Source organism: Pristis pectinata, chromosome 18 (assembly GCF_009764475.1).
Source record: "Pristis pectinata isolate sPriPec2 chromosome 18, sPriPec2.1.pri, whole genome shotgun sequence".
NCBI lineage: Eukaryota > Metazoa > Chordata > Chondrichthyes > Rhinopristiformes > Pristidae > Pristis > Pristis pectinata.
The window spans coordinates 30,279,421-30,303,115 of NC_067422.1; the positions used below are offsets into that span (position 1 = coordinate 30,279,421).

Here is a 23,695-nt window from a genome sequence, read left to right on the forward strand (position 1 = left end):
GGTAAGACATGAAAGCAAGTCCTTGTGTTCATTAAGGCTGTATTTAGAGGTGACCAATCAAAGGTCCTGTCAGTGTATCTCTCACACAAAGGAGGTCATTCAGACCACTGAGCCTAGCAGAGTATCCCATCTCTCTCTTTCTCTCTCTCCTTACTTCCCTGTATCCCTAAAAACTTATTCTCTCTCACCTGCCCATTGTTACCTACCAATACCAAAAGGTAATTTACAGAAACCAATTAACCTACCACCCCATCTTTGGGATATAGGAGGAGACTGGAGCACTAGCAGAAACCCATACTGTCACAGTGAGAACAGATAAACCCCACACATAATACAGCCTAGGTCAGGAATGAACCTAGGGCTCTGGCTTTGTGAGGTAGTACTGTGAACTGTTGTGTCACAGTGCCGCCAACAGTGAAGGCAGAGCTGTCACTGACATATGATTCCTGACCATTTGCTGAGATGAATTGGTTGAGAATAACACACAGCTGGGATTGAAGCCACTATGATGACTCTCGATTCATCAGTTCTGAGTATTTGTTCTAATTAAATATCTTGTTCCATTAACACGAGATACGAGATGCTGACACACAAAGTAAAATTTGAAGAGAAAGACAATCCTTTTATAGTTCTAGGAACTGAGACTGCTTTACCATGACTACATTGTGTTGTTGCTGTGCAGAGAATGCACAACTATTAGACATAATGACTTGGCCTCGTATTCCAAACTACTCAGAGACATGGTTGCCATGCAGTGGTAATAGGCAAATGAGTTTTGAAAAAGAGAAAGATGAAAGAACAGAATGGGAGAGAGAGACACACAGAAAGCGAGAAGTGCAGAGAGTAAGGGGAGGTGCACCTTGATCATTCTCGATGACTGAGTCTGAATCAGATACCCAAATTCTGCTCCTTCGACTGAAACTAAGCTTGGAATGGCTAGGGGAGGGTCAGTTTGACTCTCTGCCTGTTCTTCAAGTACTGACTCAGAACAGTACAAGATCCAGGACAATTCGTTTGGCACTACAGCTGCTGGTAATTGGTTCTACTTTGGGTCTGCAGCTCCACTTGAATCTGGATCCAGTCCAGGCATTTTGTTTTAATAAACGCAATTGCAATTCAACTTTTAATCACTCTTCAGTCCTACCTAGTATTTTGCAAAAAACTGAGAAACACCTTGTTCAAAGCAAGATACTATTTCTAGGGTTATTTTAGAATAGAAAGTCAATGGTTCCTTGCTGATTACCTGGTCAAGGGTGTAATAGTGTCTACTATAAAGGAGCAAAATGTCACTGACAGTAATGTCTGGATATTTTGTGTTTAACTGCATCTATGCCGAAATTGCTCTCAGTTTCATAAAATGATAGGGAGAATGCTTATCACCATTAGAATTGCAAGTTCTGGGTTTTTACCTGAGGAACCCTTTTACCTGAGGAACCTAAGAGAAAAGTCACATGAATAACTTAAGGACACCTTTATGCCTTCAGTAATGCTTTATTATGTGGTAAATGTTTCTGTGCAAAACTTTGCACTATGGGACATACTAATTAAAATCAATATCCAGTGCTGATTCAGTTGATGTGGACACAAAAAATATTGGTCAATTAGTTCTATAAGAATGAGAAACCATTCCCCACATGTAACCCCTGAGCTATTCCTAAGACTGCTCTTGCTATTTGCACCACTGTGCCATCCTCCACCCCTCGATGGCAATGCAAGTGGTCCATGTGTGACAGCAAAGCCTTGGGTAGTGGATCCTGATGCCCTCCCTGCACGGGAGCCTGATTACATTTTGATGGTTTATTCCTCTCAAAGGTATTTTTAGCTGTTACAGAGTCTGTTGAAATAGACTTAAATAATTAAAAGTTATGAGAAAAATTTAAAAAAATATGCATAATCACTTAAACATGTTTTAAATCATAATTTTAACCTTGATTTCAAAGTAAAATTTAAAAAAAAGCTTACCTTTTCAATCCAAGTCAGGGACTGCAATTGGGTTATGTTAGCATTGGCTGGTGTAAAGTGCATCTGGCTCCTCAATTCAGTATGTCTGACCTCTTTCTCTGCTCCTTAAGGAAGAATGCAGACACAGTTCAGAGAAGGTTTACCGGACAGGTACATGGAATATACAGGTTGTCTTATGAGGAAAGATTGGATTGGCTGGAGTTGTTTCTGCTGGGGTTTGTAAGAATGAGAGGGGACTTAACTGAAACATACACTATCCTGAGCTATCTTGACAAGGTGAGTGTGAAAAGGATGTTCCTTCTTGTGGGCAAATCTAGAACTAGGGTTCAACCAATTAAAACCATGATGAGGCAAGTTATTTTTCTGAGGGTTGTGAGTCTTTTGAACTCTTTCTCCAAGGGCAGTGGAAGTAGAGTCTGTGAATATTTTTAAGGCAGAGGTAGGAAGATTTTTGGTGAAGAAAGGTAGCGAAAGGTTACTACAAGTAGGTGGGTATGCTGAGTTGAGGTTACAATCAGACTAGTTGTGATCTCATTAGATGATGGAGTTAGCTTGAGGCCTGCATGATCTTATCCAATAAAAATACAGCATAGTAAGTATCAGGTAAAAGAGTGAGATGTTGTTAGGGAAGGCAATATTACCCAGGTCAAAGAGCAACACCGAATAGAACAAGTTCTAATGAATGGTCTTCGATCTGAACTTTCAACTATTTCTCTTTCCACTGACGCTGTCTGACCCACTGAGTCTTTCCAGCATTTTATTTTTATTTCATATTTTCAGTGTCTGCAGTTATCTGATGTTAAGCCAATGATCTCTGATGGTCATCTTTCTTCTTTCAATGTCCCTAGTAAGGGATTGTAGAAACTGGATCAGAAAGAGAAACCATCTTGATATGTAATTCAGTGTCATTCATTGTATATAAAGTATTAGCAGGAGGAACATAACTTGCTGTTTGAAATGTAATAAAATATCATGTGTTTTACGCTGAAGTGTTAGATGCAAGTATGCAGCAATGAAGACACGATCAGTCATAAATTCACCATAAAGTACTTTGTCAAGTCAAAACTGAGAATGTTTCTCAATTGATGGATATGTATTAACATTTAGCATCGTGTGTTTAATATATTGGCTTGAAGTAGTAAAGATAATTACTGTATATACTAACTTTTGCAAGTCTGCAACTTTACAAAAAATCATCTCAGAGGCAAGATTTTGTCTTTTGGTCAACACTTTTGGTCAACACATTTTGTCTTTTGTTGTGTCTATCAGTCTATTTTAATGAGGGTGTACTTTCATCTGTCAGTGGAGGCCTCTGTTATACCTCGTCTGTCAGCCAGAACAGTCAGGCGTCATGCAGGTTTTTTTGGCATTTTGTGTCATCCTTCTCTTGTTGGGCGAATGTTCAATGATATTGAAACTAGCAAAAATATGTTAGAAGGTAAGCAAACTTTCCTTTTTAAACAGATACAAATTAGAAGAGCTGAAGCAAAATATTTAATCATTTTTAAATATACTTAGCAGCTGTGCTTTGCCCAGAGGATTGGATATAAATGCTCTTTTGAACTGTGCCAGATTCTCATTTCGAAATTACATGATGCTGTTTCTCCATTAAACCTAGAATTTTATTTTTCACTTTCGGCAGTACCTGCACTAGGATTGTGCTTTACTCTAGTCACCCATCTGCGCATATGGACAGGAGCTGAACGCTTTTAAAAAAAAGAATGCTTCCTTTTATTGCTGGTTACCTGGTCGAACTGCAAGACTTGTATTTGACTTGTTGATAGGTGTTGTGCATAGATTTTAAGCAATGTGCTCATTTTACAAAGCAGCAAAACATTTTTCAGAAAGACTCCTTCTTATAGTTTCACTCAGCAAGCTCTGTCCAGATTTAAATCCCTAACGACTCATTTATAGGATATGCTCCTGTGGAAGTGATGTTAAGCCTAATCTTATTCGTCTATTTGTGTGCATGCCAAAAGGTACCATGCTGCAAAGGAGCTATGCCTTTTTTTTAGCCTGTGTCTTCAGTCAACCAGAATCACCAAAAACAGGTTAGCTGAAGACCTATGTTCATGCAGTATGAGTTACAAAAAATTTTAGCAGTAAAATATTCTGCATGAACTGCTTTGAAATGTTGCAGTGAGATATGATTCAACTTTTGTATGTGCATCTATGAGAGGTGACCTGTGGAAACAAAACATGTTTGATCTCAGAGAGGATTTGAGCCAGGTTATTGGAATACAAGTCCTTCATGGGTCGATGACCTTAGCTGTTATCGATCCTGTTATTTTCTTTTTTACCTGTCGATAATCAGACCTTTTCCAGTCATGGTAGAAGCAAGGCTTTAGATCACTGGATTCTGAAAACGTTGCAGACTTCAAGTCCTTGGTTTATGGAGAAGAAGATCCCCATTTTCCAGGTCCTATTATTTTTGGAACTATCTAATAAAAAATAATGGTGCAATGATTCTAATGGACTCAAATGGGCGCTGTCGATGTCTGTTGGAATGGGGTAATTATGACCATTTTAGATCTGGACCTCCTGCTCCAAAATCCCCTGAGACCTACTGAAAGGATGTTACATTTTTCTGCAACAGGAAATATGCATTAGGTTCAGGGGGTTGTGGGATGGGGTAGATTGGAGGGGGGCAGTGACCAGACAAAAGTCAGGGCTTGAGAAGTGTTGATCAGGAGATCGGGGCTCCTTTGTAAAGGGCTTCTTGAAATAGCTGTCAGGAGGTATGGAGAACAGCAGGTGGAGGTGGTCTTGGGATCTGGAGAGTCAGGAGGGCTGAGCTTGGTGGGTCCTTGGAGGAAAATAGGGTGAATCCCTCATGGGGTAAAGAGATTGGGATCAACAAGGGATCAGATGATCAGTGGCTTAGGGTGAGATCTGGAGGTGAGGCGGCAGCAGTGCCATTGTGGGAGAGGGATGACTAGAAGGATCAGAGATAAACAAAGAACTTAACTTGCAGGGACCCCAATCCAGTGCTGCATTGGTAAAAGCATGGGTGTCATAAGAGTGTACAACAATGGTAACTCTAGGGACCATTTGATCTAAATTTTCTTGTGATGGTCCAAAAGGAACTTTGTGCAAGGAATTTTGCAACATCATGTGCAACTAATGTAGAAGTTTGAAGAGCAACCTGTGCTAGGATGTGCCCAGTTTAATTTCTGGAGTGAGGTGAAATGACCCAGAAATGGTTATTGATGCATTTTATTTCAGGTCACGTGGTTGAAAAAGTACATTGAAAACAACAGCCTTATGAGAGTGAATTTCCAAATCACAGATTTTCCAAAAGAGTGGCTACATCTCCCAATTTCTGCATTATTTTCCACTTCTGTCACTTACCTGCAAACACTTTTGCCAACATTTGACAAGCTGTTGAGCTTTTCTAGGTATAAGTACTTATATGGTATCAAGTTATTGTTGGCTGCATCATTCAACTTAAGTGATAAGCTAATTGCAAAGGAAAGTCAGGTCCTTATGGATCTTCCATGCACCTGATGCATTAATGCAGGTGGAGCCAGACATATGTGATGACTATTAATGGTGTGTCTGAGCAGGTCCTAGGCTGTGGAGTCTGATTCTGGGAATCTGCCTTGGGTAATATACCCATTTCGTTGGTTTCCCCATCCCATTCCCATATCCATACCCATTCCCTTCGACCACAAGAGATCATGGCTGATCTTTTACCTCAGCACCAATTTCCTGAAATAAACCCACATTCCTTAATTTCCATAATATCCAAAATTATATCAATCCGATTTTGAATTTATTTGGTGATTCCATAAGTGGTAAAATAGGATTTGATAGGTTGAACTAATGGTAAGTAGAGTAGTTGCACTGGTAACATCTTGAATGAATGTTATTTTGCCACTTATTCTGTACAAATGGCAGAGAGTGTCATCACCTGTGTAGATAGGAGATAACCTCTACTTCTTTCTGACAATGTTAGCTTCCAGTGCAGCTGAATATAGCAAGCATATAGGCATGGAAATACAACACAAAAAAACTGGCAGACACAGTTCCTGAAGTCCTGAACACATGACCAAAGTAGTTACAATAAGAATGCAAAACCAGACACTTGCTCTCTGTGCTGACTGTGTGAAATGTCATTTGCCTTGTATACTATTTAAGAGATGACTTGATTTTAGAAGTTTTCCTCCAAAGAAAAGAAATTAATCCAAATACAAGTTTGCATCTAATACTGTTTTACATGTACTGATAATTTGAGCTTTGTTTTTAACCTGTTATAACACAGTGAATAAACTCTGCTACACTGCCTGAATATAATATATTGAAATATTGTAAGTTGTCACTGCTTTGTGCTGTAAGACTCTTTACAAACATCATAATTACTATTTGATTACATCAAATATTTAATTCTCCATTGATAACAATGACCAAGGTTGCTATCAGTAAGGTAACGTCATGATAGTGTACCTGTTAGGGTATTTGAGCATGGGATAATCCCAAAGTTGCTGTCAGTAATTTAGCCCTCCACAAGTTCCAGTGTTCACAGTATTCTTCAATGAAAACAAGGGAAATCACTTGAACTAACATGAACTTGAGGTATTTATATTTGTTTCACTTTTATTTAGCTTTTTTACATTTGTTTCACTGTAAAATATATTGTGAAATTTCATGCAATTCTGCAGGTGAGTTTTTAGTAGCACTCTAAGCCAGAATTACTTCAAAGCAAAATCTTTGGCCCAAACTGTATATGTCATTAATATGGGAGTACATGTTGCCCACATAATATTTCTAACTAGAATGGATTTTGATCTTTTTATTCTTTTAAACATTAATCTATCTAAATCTTATGTGTATATTACAGTCTTTATTTTGTAACCTGCAAGATCCTTGAATGTTGATTGTCTTTTTCCTTCCTGGGTGGCCGGCCAAGATAATTGTTTTGTGCGATCGGCTTGCTGACATTGAAGCTCTTGGCTGCCAAGGCTAACTGACAATAAAAGTGAAGTCCTAGCGTGAGAAATTGCTAAATATGTGTGGGAGGCATTATTTGACACCATGATTAGGTTGCTTTTATGTTGGCCACAATTTTAACATAGAATACATGTTATGGCGATGAATGACTGCAATTGCCAGTCGTCGATTCTGTGGGATGGATATGGTATTGATGTGTGGTATGGAGTACTGTGTCACTATTTGGGTTTTTATTGTCCCATTGTGGCTCCTACATTTAAAAATGGGGTGGAGGATTCTCCACTTAGTGTGTGATATTTAAGATAAGGTAAGATATGATCTTTATTAGTCACATGTACATCAAAATATACAGTGAAATACATCTCTTAGGTAGTGATTTTTGGGGGGGGGCAGCCCACAGGTGTTGCCACGCTTCCAGCACCAACATAGCATGCCCATAACTTCCTAACCTGTACGTCTTTGGAATGTGGGAGGAAACCAGAGCACCCAGAGGAAACCCACACAGACATGAGGAGAACGTACAAACTCCTTACAGACAGTGGCCGGATTTGAACCCGGGTTGCTGACGCTGTAAAGCATTATGCTAACCACTATGCTACCGTGCCTGCAAGGTGTATTTGCAAGGAATTGGTGTTAATATGCTAACCAGACTTCCAGGAGTAAAGTCCACTTGGAGCAAAAGGTTTGCTCCTTTATAATCATGGAGTTGAAAAGCTAGTCTGTTGCATTTAGATAAATATTACAAAAATTGAAGAGTGTAAAGACAATAGTTGGCAAAGGAAAAGAAAATTACAGCTGCTCTGTAATTTTACAGAGAACTTCAGTTTTGACTTCCTATGATTAATTTGTTTTTATTCTTTCATTGGTACAATAAATACAAATTTTAAACTGGATGCGTTCCATCTGCAAGGCTGCAGTCATTAGCAGCTGCGGAAAGACCAGCGCCACCCTTAAGTTACCAACTTAAGTTCCTACCTCTCCCCATTCTAGCAGTTACTGGGTAAGCTTCTGTCCAAATATGCATTAAACATTTGATCAGGGCAGAAATATTTTGAAGTGCAGACAACGTAACTGCACTGCACTGATGAAAAAACAAGATGCTGGATGAACTCAGTTTTGCAGTCCTTTGTTTCTCTAGTTGCACTGCACTGATCTTCGCTTTAACCCAATTAGATGTAGAAATGCTACAAATAATATATCTAATACTTCAAAATATGAACAATCATTGACAGCACACGTACAGGCTGTACAGCCCAATGCTGGTTATTGCCCCACTTTGGTCTTGTCACACTCCTCTGCATCACACTCGATCAATTCGATCTTCTTTTCACCTACTTTTTGAATGTATATGTGCTGTTCATCTCAATTACTCCCTGTGGCAGGTTCTACTTTCTCACCATTCCCTGGATGAAGCTTATCCTGTTGCCATTGTTGTAACAGTCACGACAGATTGTGGTACTCCTAGTAATTAGTGCACCACCTCAAAATCAAATTAGATTCCCCATCATGAGTGTGTTCTAACACATACAAATCTACAGCTAGTGGAAGATAACAGATTGATACATTTCATGGTGCCTTCACTACTGTTTCAACCTGCCTGAAAAATGCAAATTTGCCAGAGATGCTAAAGATGAACTCTTGATCTCGCAACTACCTCGTCAAGGCCCTTGCACCTTAATTGTCTACCCACACCACACTTTCTCTGTAATTGTAAAACTATATTCTGCATTCTGTTACTGTTTTTCCTTTTTGTACTACCTTGATGTATTTATATATGGAATGATCTGGATGGTATGCAAAACAAAGCTTTTCACTGTATATCAGTACATGTGACAATAATAAACCAATTACTACTTACAAAATTTATCTATAAGGTCACGTGTTTAATCACCACTAAACTTCATGCAACTCACTGTAAGTCCCTGATCTTTTTTCATTGAAATTAAGTTGTATTTATTAGGGATTGTTCTGGAGTTATGAAATTATGGATTGCATAATTATGGATTAATTAAAAATTGAACCAGTCTTCGGGAAATAAAACCTGTTCAAAATTTAACTTTGACTGATACTTTAAGGCTATTGAAACCAATCCTTGGGTGTGGGACATTCTGATTCTGTCCCATTGAAACTACGCAGGGGAAGACAAATTGGCGGTCGTTGAAAACATCAGGATGAGATCAGGGAAGGCATCAAGTGGCCATCTCCTATACTAGCACTTTGTTAAGGCATATCCCTGCCACTTAATGCACAGTTCAGGACAAGTCTCTTTTGTCACTTAATATTCTGGCTAGTTGTATACTCATGAGGCCATCCTTCAACATAGTGACAAAAGAGGTATATTTTGGGTGTCTGGAGTTTGTGCTCAGAAGCTTTCGGAACAGACACCAGTGTTGAATATTCAAAGCGATTCTGCTAGTTGGGATGTGCTACCATTGTAAATATGTATTCTGCAAATTTACCTGACTATATCCAAAATGTTAACGTTAATTAGGTGATTATACCCATTGAAACTGTAGTTAATCGTTTATTGTTATCTTTGTGTTTAAACCGTATAAAAACATTGTGTCAAGAGAGTGAGATTCTCTTAGACTCTATCCAGAAGATCTGCTGTGTGAACAAAATCTTCTATATCTCCCAGTTGCAGCTTCCATGTGGCCTAGTTTCGTCAGTCACAACAGTATTGTGCAGGAAAATGTGGCACTCCATCATTCAATTTCTTGGCAAGCCTGCTTCTCAGGGTCTTTGCATCATCATCAGCAATTTGTAAAGAAAAATGAACTATTTAAACAAACAGTGGCTAAATATTTAAGTGAGTAATTTAAGAACAGTGTTGAAAACATTACAAAATCTATATTTTCATCAAAGTTTCTTGCATCTGCAATATTTTGCTTTGGATCACATTTCTGATTTTTGTGTATCTGTGGATATTGAAAGTCACCAGAATAATTGTTTATCAATGGTCATCACCACTTCATGAAACCCTTAAGGAAAGTATGGGAAGGGTCAGGATGGGTGTTGTTCACTGGGAATAATGGATTTGCCGATGCTAGGAAAAGGGTTAAATTGCTACTCCGCTAGTGGGACGTATTGGTAGATATTCACTGTTTAACTATTGGCCCTGGCATGAGACATGCCCTTGGGAGAGATCTGATTCACACCAATGAGATATGAATGTCCCAATTCAACCAGCCTGAAGCACAAATGAATACTATGTATTACCACATTTAACCCATTTTGCCTGTGTATACAAGCTAAAGCTGGTTGGTATTAAGATAAAAATGGATTTTCAAAGACTAGGAAGACAGTCCTTATACAGAAAAAAAATCTTGTATTAACTTATTTTTTCAGTATTTCGACTGGAAGCAGTGATCACTCGACAATAAAGACTACCAACTACTCTGAGAAACAGGTAAATGGAAAGCCTTCAACTGATGTTTCTCTTTACAGTGTAGATAAAATAAACTAATTTGTTCCAACAGTCAGATTTTGATGGTCTACACTCTGGTTTAGATGATCATTTAGTAATCTTAGTAACAAAATAGAGGCTCAAGTAATGAATGAATGGCATAAAGCCACATGGTAACTGGTACTCATTCTGTCCCTCATTCATTGCCCTGCACAAAGATTTCAATATTGACATTAAAGAAAATATCTCTTCACTTTAGTATTTCATGTCCTTTCCCAACAGAATCCACCATTTCCAGTGGGGCCCAGTTCTGCTTTCCTTGAAGCTGGCATCCTACCTCTCATTTGTCTCAATTATTATGCTGGGCTTAAGGCAATGGTAGTTCCCTGTTTAAGGAGACTTGTCTTCTCTTCCCTGGTCAAAGTCACTGATATGTAAGGAAGGTCAAGGATGCTGCTCCTTACAAGTCTAGACATTCCAGTTCCCACTGTGTTTGTCAGACTCCAGTGGAGTTATGATAGACCAACAGAATACAGAAGGAATTTTAGCCTCAGTGTACTGTCTTATTAAGACAGTGGATGTGTTTGTGTCTGTTACTACTTCAAAGAAGTTTCAGAATTGGACGCACAACAGAGAAGAACCCATTAGTGAGCAATGGATTCTTCTGGAGTTTGCTTTGGTGTGTAGGTTGATAGAAGCCACCAACCCAGGTTACATTTTGCCTTTACTTAAGCATAGTTGGAGCTAAACATGAATCTCCATCTATCAACTACACAGGGAAAATAGTGATTGGTCATTACTGTATTTCGCTGGCCTCAAAAAAATAGCTTGTTTGGTGAACATGACACAATAGTAGCCCTGGTCTCAGGAATGTAAAAAGAGCAGAGCTGAGGAGCAGCACAGGGAAAACACGTTCAATCAGCCAGCAAAACATTCACAAGGGCTCTAGGATTAACTGTCTGTAGATGGTTCGATAGCTTTCGATTCTAAAATCATTATCGTCTTTGATGTATACTTGATTCACTGAGCAGGATATTTTTTAATGATTATTACACTTTTTACCATTGTTTGATCGTTTTTGTTAAAATTCATGGACTTTGAGAATGTAAAATGTTCTTAAGCATAATCTTAAAGTTTTACGGTCAATCATTTCTGAGGTTTGATTTGAGACGTCTTGATGTTCCATGAATCTATTAAAGTAATGTTCTGCAGTCAGTTGCTAATATTAGCAGAACACATTCAGAGAACAATCACACGTAACACACTCTGTTTTGCCTTGATAATATACCTTAACTCCATCCTGAAATGATCATTCAATTATGTAAATGCTGTGATATTTGGTTTCAGTTGTTGCATTGTTATTTCAGGTTTGGACTGTAGTTTGATATCATTTTAATGCTGTGACTTCTTAAAAACCAGTGGTAAAAGGATGTTCACTGAAATTCTTGGCCATAAAAACTTTTAGATTCGCGTCCACTTTCAATATCTTCATTCATTCTTCAGCAAACCCTTCAGCATGTGAGTGCTGCATTGGAGTTAGATTGTTGTAAAATCTTTCATAAAATCAGCTTATTAATGTAACTTTATCGAAGGATACTCAGCATTGGCATTTCTTTGGCTACGTTTAGTTTGGTATTTCTGCTCTACAACATTCTCCTCATCGAATTAATGCAAAGTCCTCTCCGTACATTTTTACCATTTGGAATTTCCCTCACGTTTTGAGTTCTCAGCGAATCTGCCTGGAAAAGCTACTGATAGTATTGATTTGGTGAGACACTAATTGGAATGGCTGGTTGAATGGCTAGTTGGACTGGCAATGGGGCATCATTAGATAAGTAGGCTCTAGTAATCCCAGTTAGGCTGGAATTCTTATATATATGAATGGAAAAAAATATTGGACAATTTTAATAAATGTCAGGAATTCTGGCATTACCAGGACCTGCCTAACTTCACCTGGAAGGCAGCAAATGGGGACACCACTACTTCCAGTTACACCACCAAATTATAAACCAACTTGGACTGAGCATATAACATTTTCCCTAACAGCACTGGGCTGGAATACCTTCACCACTAGGAAGGACTGGCTTGTGAGCTTTGCCCACATCACAAATTTGAATAAGAGAAATCCTGAAGGGAAGATGATCCAACATTATTGAACTCCTTCAACAAGTCATGCAATGTTAGAAACTATGATTTTTCATCTTTCAACAGCTGGATTGGAAGGGGAGAACTATGATCAGCAAACATTCCCTTGCATCCTGACTTCTCTTATGCTTTACGTAAGTTCTCATTAGCTACTGTGAACTGAGTCACCAGAGAGACACTGAAGTTGGTTGATGTAAATGGTCTTTATTCATCATGACAAGCAGGCATTCTCCTGGAGACCCTCTCAGTAGAGTCTCCTAGACTCAAAGTACATCCCATTTTTATACCCTTAAGAACAAAGGTAACAGCAGATGATTCAATATAATTTCAATAGCTACAATGACATTGTTTACTTCAATATTTTGAGTCTGACAATGCTCTTGTTGAGTTACGTATCTACAATGGGAGTCACCTCTGAATGCTCAAACACCTTTGCTGGGACAAATTAGTTCACACGGATAGTCTAAAGATTCTGAGGACAGAGAACCCAGACCCCCAAAGTTAACGTTGTGAGGGCTGACTCTCTGAGTACACAAATATCCCAACTATGGTTCGATCAATATGCCCGTAACCATGTTTGATGTGCTAAGTGACAATATCAGTCTGGTCTGGAAACTTCCTTGATCTCAGTCACAATGGTGTCAAATAACATAGCCAGTGTTGCCTGATTTGAGGTAGGCCAGTTAGCATTCCTCCAATGTCTTGCCTTTGGCTGATGCAGACGAGAACATCTCATGGTCACTTCACTTTGCAATCCATATCCCTTGAGCAGCCAGCCCCGTGCTACCGGCCAACAGCCTGTGCTCTGTAGACAGTGCTGGTTGTTTACAAAGCTGGCCTTTTAACTTCAAGCTGATTACTGCTTGCAATTTACATTAAGAACTGAAGACTGGTTCTCGTTTGAATTAATCTCTGCTATATTCGCACAATTGCATAACTCCTGAATCCTTAACATGTTGTCAGTACTCTTTAGATAATATCATTAATGTTAAACATAAAACATTAGTGTAGACATAATTTTAAATCACTTTAAAGTCCCAGAATTTCGGTGAGCTGTGCTTGATGGAATTCTTAATAATCCCTGCATCTCCTGATCACATCTTTGCATGTGTATACAGAAATGAGTTATTGGCATTTCAACCCTTGTGGCTTTATCTAATGATTAGAAAGATCATGGTCTGGAAGCTGTCTGCAGAATGAATTGGTTTGCGCACTTTGTGTGCCATTATAGAATAAGTGGTGGAATTTGGGTAGATTGCAGATCACAAGTGATGGTGAGGCATCTCATAGTTGAGAAGAAGTTAAGTAGGATGAGAGCTTTGAGCAAGCAATCGAAACTTAGAGAGACACAAGAAATTCTGCAGATGCTGGAATCTGGAGCAACACACAAAAAATGCTTGAGAAACTCAGCAGGTCAGGCAGCATCTATGGAGGGAAATAAACAGTTGACATTTCAGGCCGAGACCCTTCATCAGGACTGGAAAGGAAGAGGGCAAGAAGCCAGAATAAGAAGATGGTGGGAGAGGGAGGAGCACACGCAGGCAGGTGATGGGCGAGTCCAGGTGAGAGGGGGAAGGTAGGTGAGTGGGAGAGGGGGGGGAAGATGTAATAAGCAGCGTGGCAATAAAGAGAAGAGGCAAAGGGCTGAAGAAGAAGGAATCTGGTAGGCGAGGGCAGTGGACCATGATGGAGGAGGGGAGGAGAGGAGATGGGCAGGTCATCAAGGCAGGGGAAGGGAGCCACAGGAATAAGGGAAGTCAAAGGAGTTTGGGGGGGGGGGGGGTAGAAAAAGAAGGGGTGGGGTTACCGGAAGTTAGAGAAATCGATGTTGAGGCCATCAGGTTGGAGAATCCCAAGGCGGAATATGAGGTGTTGTTCCTCCATCCTGCACCTGGCCTCACCGTGGCAGTAGAGGAGGCCGTGGATAGACATGTCAGTATGGGAGTGGGATGTGGAACTGAAGTGGGTGGCCTCCAGGAGGTCCTGGTTGTTGCAGCGATGGAGCGACGGCACTTGCCGAAGCGGTCACCCAATCTGTGTTGGGTCTCACCGATGTACAGGAGGTCGCACCGGGCACACCAGATGCAATAAATGACTCACTCAGACTCACAGGTGAAGCACTGCTTCACCTGGAAGGATTGCCCGGGATCCTGAATGGTGGTGAGGGAGGAGGTGTAAGGACAGGTATAGCACTTGGTGTGGTTGCAGGCATAACTGCCAGGGGGGTTATCAGTGGGGAGGGACGAATGGACAAGGAAGTTGCGAAGAGAGCGATCCCTGCAGAAAGCAGAGAGAGGGAGTGAGTGGAAGATGTGCCTGGTGGTAGGATCCCATTGGAGGTGACGGAAGTTGTGGAGAATGATGTGTTGGATGTGGAGGCTCATGGGGTGGTAGATGAGGACAAGGGGAACCCTGTTATGTCGGGTGGGGGGGTAGGGGGTGAGGGTGGACGTGCGGGAAGTGGAGGAGATATGGGTGAGGGCAGCATTGATGGTGATGGAAGGGAAACCCTGGTTACTGAAAAAGGAGGACATCTCTGGTGGAACTTAAAGAGTTTGGGCAGATCACTGGTTAGGCAGGGGAGGGAAACAGATGCTTCAGTAATATAATCATGTCACGGTCCAATGGTAGGGGCAGTGGGTTGAAAGCAAGCAGTAAGTAGAAAACTCAAAGAAGCCTTGCGAGATCCATGTGTTGGACAGCACAGCCATAGACTTGGTCAGTCTGGAATCTTTGTCATTCTGAAACGGGTCTTGCTTGTCTTGTGAAGGCTTTGTATAATTGATCAACACCATTTGCAAGCCATGCATGGTTAAAGGAATTTTGGGTCAAGGCATTGCATTATGCTTCTGTGTATCAACTTGTAAGAAGAGGACATGGAAACAAATAGGCATGAGACAAAAATTATTTAGTGGGATTTTAACTAAATTCTTTCGTGGAAGGCAAACGAACTGTGCTTCGCAAAAGAATTTCCCAAAACGTGACTTTTAAGAAAGTACTTAGGAAAATAACACTTCTTCTGCTGGAGTCATTGAGGTCTTCATGATGCTGAGATGGGTTCAATTACTTGGAAACTAATATCCCCTGCTTCCCTGAGCTATGTTGTCACTGGTAAGAATTTTGGTAAATGTAAATCCAGATTACTCTCTGAAAATGAGTATGCAATCAAAAAGCCACTAAAATTCCCCATGGAATTCCAAAATCTCTGTGAGATGAGATACGAAGGAAAAATTTAAATTTATATTTCCAAGTATTAAATGTCAAACAAACATATTTGATGACTGTGCCCTTAGTGTTCAGACCTAATTGATTCAAGATTTATGAGAATTACATTGAAAATGACATTCCATTGGCTTACTTTTCTGGAATATCTAAATCTCTGCCATACTGCTCCATTGCCCACTGATGGGTTCTTCCTTGTTGTGGGTCCAACTCTGAAAGTTCTTTGAAGCAGTAATAGACACATTTCAAACACCTTCACTTTAAATTGGGATAAACAATTGGAATATTAAAAGTGAGAAAATTGCACACACAAAGAAATGAAACTATTTTTACTTTAATGCATTATTTTATAATCGAGTATATGTTGAATGTGCAGTGCTTTTCCTTTCCTCAATTGATTTTCCCTCAAAATGTTGAAAATTTGTAATATATTTTTGCTAAACAAGTGAAATATCACATACACAGAGACGTTAACTTATTTTAGCAAGGACAACCCAACTGAGTGAAGTGTACAAGGAAAAAATGTTTATGTCGAAGTTCATCTGGCTCTCCCATCTTCTATCATAGATTTCACATTCCAAGTGCTTCTTAGAGCCATACAGTTTAACACTATCAGTGGATTACTCTGCAGTAAAGTTAGGGACTGCCAGAAAAATATCTTCTTCTGAACCCAAAGTGATTGTGCGGTGGCTTTCCAGCATTTTGTAAAGTAATAAAGTAGGAGCCAGACTAGAAAGAGACCATTAACAGTTTTTCTGTTAATCCCAGTCTCTTGCCTTTTCCTCAATGACCTGCTGATTGTATCAATTATAGCCAATTACTTTTTCTTTGTTAATTTTGATTCTGTTTTCTCCATGATTTCAGATAATGTATTAACACCAGGGGGAGGCCACTCAGCCTCTCATTCTGCTCCAGTATTTAATAAGATCACGGCTGACCTGATTGTAACCGCGTCTCCTCATTCCCATCAATGCATGCCTTTGCTTATCAAGAATTTGTCCACTTCTGCCTTAAAAATATTCAAAGACTCTCCTTTGAGAGAGACAGTTCCAGAGATTCAAGACTCTCCAAGTGAAACAAAAATCACACCATCTCGGTATTAAATGGGCAATTCCTTAATTTCAAACAATGACCCTTAGTTCTAGATTCTCCCACAAGAGGATTCTCCCACATCCTCTCCATATCCACCCTGTCCAGACTCTTCAGGATCATGTTTCAATCAAGTCAATTCTCACTCTTCTATATTTCAGCAGAGACAAGCCGAACCTGTCTAATTTTTTCACTTAAGACAATCTGCCCATTCCAAATATTAGTCTTGAAAACCTTCAATGAACCACTTCCAATGCATTAGCACCCTATTGTTACATTCAGAGGCTAATACTCTATAGATATGGTCTCACATAACTGAAGAGAACCTCCCTATTTTTGTACTCAATTATCCTTACAATAAATGATAACATTTTGGAGACACAAAAGGCTTAAGTTACTGGAATGTGGAGCAAAAAATAAACTGCTGGAAGGACTCAGCAGTCGAGCAGCATCTAAGGAGGCAAAGGAATGGTCGACGTTTCGGGTTGAGACCCTGCATCAGGGGTGAGAGTGTAGAGGGAAGATGGCCAGTAAGAGGGAGGGGTGAGACAGAGGCTGGTGGGTGATACATGGAACCACACTCTCAATCCTGATGCAGGATCTTGACCTGAAACAATAACATCTTGTTGGCTTTCCCTGATCTCAGCTGTAACTGCACACTAACCTTTCACAGTATGACACCCATACTATTTAGATAATATACTTTTTAGTTATTTTTTCCTGCCAAGATAGACAATTTCACACTTTCCAACTTTATACTTCATTTGACAGCTCTTTGCCAACTCACTTAACCCTTTGTAGACTTGTGAAGAGGACATTCCAACTTTTGCTATCTAGCATTCTGCTCAATGACTAGCATATGGCGTGAGATGGTGAGGGAGGGGTGAATATTCTTAGTTCCTTTCTGATTCTTATGATAAATCTTATTCATTTGGTAAGCCAACATCTTGCTGGCAGAACCAGTTTCTTCTCTGTGATATGTTTCATAGTTCTGAATCCAAGTAAATATTTCATTTAATCTTCATTGCTGTAAGTCAATGGCTCCCAAGCTGTTTTTGCTGTGCAATTTGTTCCAGAGCTGTTTGTTTTACCTCTGTTCCCTTCTCCACTTTTAAATCTAAATATTTAATAGAAACTGATTTTTATAATTCCACATCCCCTTTTGCCTTTACCTTGCACGCTTACTCCCAGTTTGAAAAACTCAGCATCTGTATAAAACAATCTCAGCATCTTTGGTCTCCCAATAAAGCCAAAGCACCTTATCTCTGATATTAAATGTTGACATATCTTTGAAAAGTGAAAGGGAAACAATATCACAAATACATAAACTGCAACAAGTCTGCAGGAACAAAAGTACGCAAAAAGAAGAAAAATATTGGGCAAACCACATCATTCACGCACCTGACACCATATTCCTGAAACAGACACTCTATTGTGAAGATCAAATAAAGTGCAGATGCTGGAACTCAAAAATAAAAAAAAGAAAATGCTGAAAATAGTCAGCAGGTCAGGCTGCATCCATGGGAAGAGAAATAGGTTAACATTTCAGGTCAAAGGCTGTCAGAACAGGGAAGGAGACAAAAGAAGCCCATTAAGCTGGGGGAGCGGTGATGTCTCTGATAGAGTAAAATGGGGATGATTTGTAAAGAAGGTCATCCGGTCAATGAGTGAATGGGAGCAGGTAGAGAGTGAGAACATGGATAAAAGGATGCAGCAGCTGCAAAATGTAGAACAAGAAGACGTGCCCAGCAGGGCAGGTTGGGCATGTCCTCCACTCCCAGAGGGGAGAAAAAGGAGAAATAAAACAACAAGCAGGCTGAGCCAATATCATCGGTGGACAACTGGTACATACAGAAGTCAAATGACCTGAAGTTGTAGAATTTAGTGTTAAGTCCAGAAGGCAGCAACAAGCCCAGATGGAAGATGAGGCGCTGTTCCTCAAGCTTGCATCGGGCCTTATTATAACAGTGCAGGAGGCCACAGACTGGGATGGAGAATTAAAGTGACAGTCAACGCAAAGCTCAAAGTTGCCTCTGTGGGCTGAACACAGGTGTTCTGCAAAGCGATCACTCAATCTGCATTTGGTTTCTTCAAAGAAGAGCATACCACATTGTGAACACCAAATGCAGTGCCCTTGATTGGAAAAAGTGCCAATGAATCACTGCTTCACCTGGAAAGACTGGGTCCCTGGACGGTGCGAAAGGACAAGTGATGAATCATCTGTAGTTGCAAGGGAAAATGCTGTGAGAAGGGGAGTGGTTGGTGGAAATGGAAGACTGGACCAGGGAGTCATGAAAGGAACATTGCCTGTGAAATGTGAAAGGGCAAGTGAAGGGAAGATGTGTCTGGTGGTGAAAATCTCTTTGAAGGTGGAGGAAATTGTGGAGAATGATCTGTTGAATGTGGAGGCTGGTGTGGTGGAAAGTGCAGACCAGGACAACACTACCTTGGTTCTGTTCTGGAGGAGAGAGGATGATCACAGAGGTGTGGGTAATGGATGAGATATGGTCAAGGGCTTTGTTAACAATGATAGAGGGGAAGTCAAAGTTCAGGAAGAAGGAAGACGTTTCAAAGGCATCTATATAGAAAGTCTCATCATTAGAGCAAATGTGACGGAGACAAAGGAACTGGGAGAGTGGAAGGGTGGGACAAAGAATAATTGAACTCTCCTTGGGAATTGGTAAGCTTGTAATGGATGTTAGTAGCTAATAATCTCCTGAGAAGGGGAGACAGAGATTAGGAAAAAAAGCAGGAAAGAGTCAGAGATTGACTATGTGAAGGTGAGCTCTGTAATGAGAGGATAATATCAAACAGAGGAAAAGTTCAAGGATACACTTAATGTCTTCTTAAAGAAATGCAATATCTCCGCTAACTCTAGAGTATCCCTGGCCCATGACTGCTCAACGTGGAGATGGAGCATTTGCAATGATACTGAGGATGTTGAGGCCATTCCTCTGCATCAAGAGCACACAGAGACGTTGCATCACTGACAGGAGTGGACTACCTCAGAAACCACCCTCCTGCCCCCTGTCAACCTCCTCTTGTCCATTCTATAGAAATGTCCGTAGATCCCACATTTGTGTCATCAGCCAATACAGAACCCACAAGTCATCCATGATCCTGAGGGACTGCCTGAGAAGGAAGAAGGAGAAAATATGAAAAGAAATACAAAGGTCTGAGGATCCCTGAGACTGTAATTTGGAAACCTATGATGTAATCCCTGATAAGATTTTTAACTGAACATGTGGAGTCACTGATCAGAACCTGTAAGTGTTTTCATTTCTGATTTTCTCTGGGATGATGCACCTCATCTTTTCTTGCTATCGAGGAAACCAGTGTAACTTGCTTGCTTGCTCAGGATTAGGGTCAGAGAAGCAGCTCAGACCTCAAAGATGTTGTGAGTCTGATCTGCATAGTTATTGAGGACTCTGCTAGTTTGGGGAAAGTAACCTTGCTGATTGTAATTTACGGCAAGTAACCTTGCTGTATGTCAGTAATGGCACTCCTTTCCCCTTTTCCCAGGTAGGAAAAGTTAAATATTATTCTCACATCTTTGATCACATGAACACATTTATTTGAAGAAAATGGGCACTGATTTTTGTTGTTATGTTATTGGAATGGCCTTGGATAGAAAATAAAATGAGGTAATGCAATTATCTATGGAAAACAAGTTGTTCTGTAATTTGCAGTAATAATATTAGTGATTAGTGCTTGCTAAATTGGGAGACCTGTGTAAGAGATGTTGCTGTACTATTAACTGGAGAATTAACGGTCCTTCCACCCAGTTATAGCAAGGTCTTGCTCCACACAAAAAAAAATACAGCTGCTTATTACCGACCATTGCAGGAAGTGATAACACAGGAGAAATTATCTGATCATTTGTACCGCACAGAATTTGCAAAAGTGACCTGGTCCAGCATATGTTTTTATTTTGTAGTCTTTGCACGCATTTCTGTGTGGTTGCCTCACTAAGGTCAAGAATGCAAAAATAGTTCATAGAATATTTGACATAATTTCCATACTTTTTCAGTAGTACTGTATTTTTGCCTTCAAAGTCACTTTTGAACAAGTATAAGGGAAGCACATGGGTGATCGATTTCTCAAAATAAAACAAGCTTTCAGTTTTATTTTATTTGTAAAGCAAAAAAAAACTCCATAGGCTGAAAACCTGAAATAAAACCCAAAATTACTGGAAATAGTAGGTCAGGCAGCATCAGTGGACAGGGAGGCATAGTTAACATTTTCAGGTATGACGACCTTTCTTCAGAACTTGGAAAATTAGAAATCAAATGCATTTAGATATGTTGAGAATTTTATTTGCCTTTGTAATGTGATGAAAGCTATTTGTTATATTCTTTGAACAGATTTTTCTAATATTTTCAAAGTTTTTGTTTATTAATTTTGGAAAGTGGCTTTTACTTTTTTGAAGGTAGTTTATAACAACCTGGAAAGGTAATAATTCATCATTGTTTGCTGAGTGAAGTATTTGGAAAATGTCAGCTGAACAGAAATATAAGAAAGATGACAGGGAAAATTATAGATTCTAGTAGATACTCAGTGAACCACCAGGCATCTTGCTGCGGAGTTCCATGAGAGGTGAAGTTCAGGGATCAGATTAGATGTGTCACAAGTACAATGTTTCAAGGTGATGCAGGAAAAGAGAACACATGGCAGGGAAATAAGACAGATGTATGCTACACCAGCTATTTTGCTAGAAAATTAGCAATGGCTGAGGACAAGGCAACAAGGCATCCTATTGCATAGTTTTATTATGTATTGCAAAGACGCATGCAATTTGTCTGCATCATAAACATAACCGATAACTTGTCTCTCCTACTGCTAAGTCTTTCTCTTCTGAGGATTAGAGGAATGTGAGTTCTGAGGTGGCCACTGTGGGGACCATAGACTCCCCCACAGATGAAGCAGGAGGTGGCTGATGGGCAGGCAGTGGTAACTTGTGAGTTAGTGCGATCCTTCCACTGCTTCCACAGAGTCTGTGAGCTTTCGACGCATGGCCTTGAAGTTCTTATTACAACCTTGAATGCTCCTTCTCTTCTTTGAGTGGTCATGGGCCAGAGGCGCTCAGGAGGCAGGGTGGGGAAGGTGTGGGAGAAGGAAGATGTTGTACTTCTTCAAGGAAGCTTTCAAGACATCCTTGATTCTTTTCTCTGTCCGCCTGGTAATCTGCTCCCACCACAGAGCTTTGGGTAGAGAGTTCTGGGAGTCCACTATCGGGCTCGCAAATGATGTGACCAGCCCAATGTAGTCAACTGAGAGCAGCTGGAACTTTTGTGTCTGCCGCAATGTGTTGCACGGTATTACAGGGGTGTCAGTGCAATCAGTCAGCATAGCCACTGGTGCCCTTTTCTGAAGATAATTGTCAGATTGCACAAGTGCTGTAGTGGAAAAGGTGCAAAGTCATGTGACCATCTAGCCAGTGGGTTCCTGCTCCTTATTCAGACATTATTATTTCATGTTTATTTGCTGCACCTCTGGCATGTGCATCTCTGGGTTGAGATGGATAAGGGGTGTGTACGGTTCTGTTCTTAAGATGGGCAAGTGGCAAGTGATGTTCTGCCATTTCCCACAGGTTATATTCACATTGATCGGTCTTTCCCTTCTCCATGTCTGTTACTCTGTAGAACTTTCCTTGGGCATCTCACATTAACCCCTTCATTCCATGTGACTAGTGTGTAAGGAACACAAACTAGTGTTAAGCTTTCAGTTCAACACTGCGCTTCATTGACTTGTTTCCAGTTTCAGACTATGAACCCAATAATTACATGGTTTGACTGATGCTCACAGTTAATAGTCTGATGTTAGGTGCAGGCCAGGATTGAGATGACTGGTCCTCCTTTTGACTGCAACTCTTGCTTCATGGGCATAAAACAAAGGTGTTGCACTTTTCCTCATCACTTGGCCCATCTTTGATGATCCTGCCTGTTGCCAAAATTAGGAAAGATTTCTCCTTCACTCTTCCCAGTCCAGATGAAGGGCCGCAACCCGAAATGTCGACTGTCCAGTTCCCTCAGAGCTGCCTGACCCACTGAGTTCCTCCAGCATTTTATTTTTTGCTCCAGATTCCAGGTTCTGCAGTCTCTTGTGTCTCCTTCACTGATGTTGCTGCCCTTTCACTCCTGGAGAGGAGAGACCTTCAGCCCCACTTACAAAGACAGTTCCCCCCACATCTGGTTCCTGTTAGTTGATTCAGTCACTGCTATGCACCTAGATCCCTTCTGGCATCGGATAGCCCTTAGAAAAGTCTGATTTAACAGTCCTATATACAAGTATGAACAATAGCTAACTTCATGGGCACCAGAGGAATGGACTTTAAGAGATGCCCTTCCTTATTTGTTATCCAGTTTGAGACCCTGTACATGCCAATGTATGGGGCCCACTATCATATCTTGGGTCTGATCTTGTTTAGTCCTTACCCATGTTGCTTTATATGCAGATCATAAATGAATCTGTCCTTAGGAAGCAACCAGGATTCCTGGGTAGCATCGAGGTGTTATCTCACAGTCTGCGTGACTCGTGTTTGATCTTGACCTCCAGTGCTGCCTGTGTGGAGTTTCCACGTTCTCTCTGTGACCATGTGGGTTTCCTCTGGATGTTCTGGTTTCCTCCCACATCCCAAAGATATGTGGTTGGGTAGGTTATTTGGCCACTGTAAATTGCCCCAGTGTTTAGGTGAGTTGGAGAACCTGGGAGAGTTGAAGGGAATATGGAGACAATAAAATGGGATTAGTGTAAATAGCTGTTTGATGGTTGGCGTAGACTCAATGGGCCAACGGGCCTGTTTCCATACCTACTCTGACTCTATGAACCTCTAACTTGCCTGTCACCTCTCTAGGATGGAGAGGATATTTCCCTCAAAATCTCAGCTCCATCCACCATACAGCTCTGGAATAGTTAACAAAT

At 40.4% G+C, this 23,695-nt stretch overlaps 1 protein-coding gene across 1 annotated transcript in view; it reads left to right on the forward strand.

Annotated features, from left to right (window-relative positions):
- The window catches only part of myocd (myocardin), a 475,084-nt gene that overhangs the window by 107,390 nt on the left and 343,999 nt on the right, over positions 1 to 23,695 (forward strand). The window contains exon 3 of the mRNA XM_052033032.1: positions 10,261 to 10,321. The gene's annotated coding sequence lies outside the window, so the exon portion shown is untranslated. The remainder of the gene's footprint in view (positions 1 to 10,260; positions 10,322 to 23,695) is intronic.